Genomic DNA, 857 nt, shown 5'->3' on the forward strand with positions numbered 1-857 from the left:
CATTTGGTGTTTTACTGAGCTTCTTTCTTCTCTCAATATAATTATAATCACTTTGCGTGTCTATTTTCATAACTACCGGGAATAAAATGGTGACTGTGTCACTTTCTATGACTGTGGAACTTGTAGAGTTTAAAATTAGTCATAAAACTCATTTAGTCATCCTTTTTCTTTCAGCCTGATTATCCTGATAATTGTTTCATTTTTCACATATGAAACAATTTATATTTAAACCAGTCTGGCAATTTTAGTATCTTAAGTATGCTACTATTTCAAGCACATTTGACACAATTACAGCTATTTGTTTTGTTAAATTATTATCTTATGTTTGCCATTATTACTTCAACCTGAACTATAAATCTTTCACAGCAAAACTTTTGCTCTCTGAATTATGTTTACTACTATCGTAAGTCTCATTTACATTTATTTTGTAAATAACTTTAAAATTACTTTAGCCATTGCCCTACAAATGCCCAAATAACTTATCAAATCTTAATATAAATGAATAATCTTATCACTTTCTGTTTAGTAAATGATCTTAGAAAAAATTTAGTCCATGTATGTGCTTTCTGACATATACTATTGTTGGTTTAAGTTACTTCTTATAAAATTTAAAACTCATATACATATAAGTAGGTAGGACAGTAAATTTCCATTTAAATGTTCCCAATATCTACTGTTTCTACTGGTATGTGTTCCTTCTTACATAAACTTAGGCCTTATTTTCTTTATGCAGTTCTGTTGGTGGTGAGTTTTTGTTTTTCTTTGCTAAAAATAATTTTACCCCACTTTATTTTTAAGGCTCTCTGGAGGATATCAAATTCTAAATTAACTCAGGCTATCCAGCTTTATGAAAGTAT

The sequence above is a fragment of the Bison bison genome, unplaced genomic scaffold (genome assembly GCF_000754665.1).
Source record: "Bison bison bison isolate TAMUID 2011002044 unplaced genomic scaffold, Bison_UMD1.0 scf7180017863264, whole genome shotgun sequence".
Taxonomy (NCBI): domain Eukaryota; kingdom Metazoa; phylum Chordata; class Mammalia; order Artiodactyla; family Bovidae; genus Bison; species Bison bison.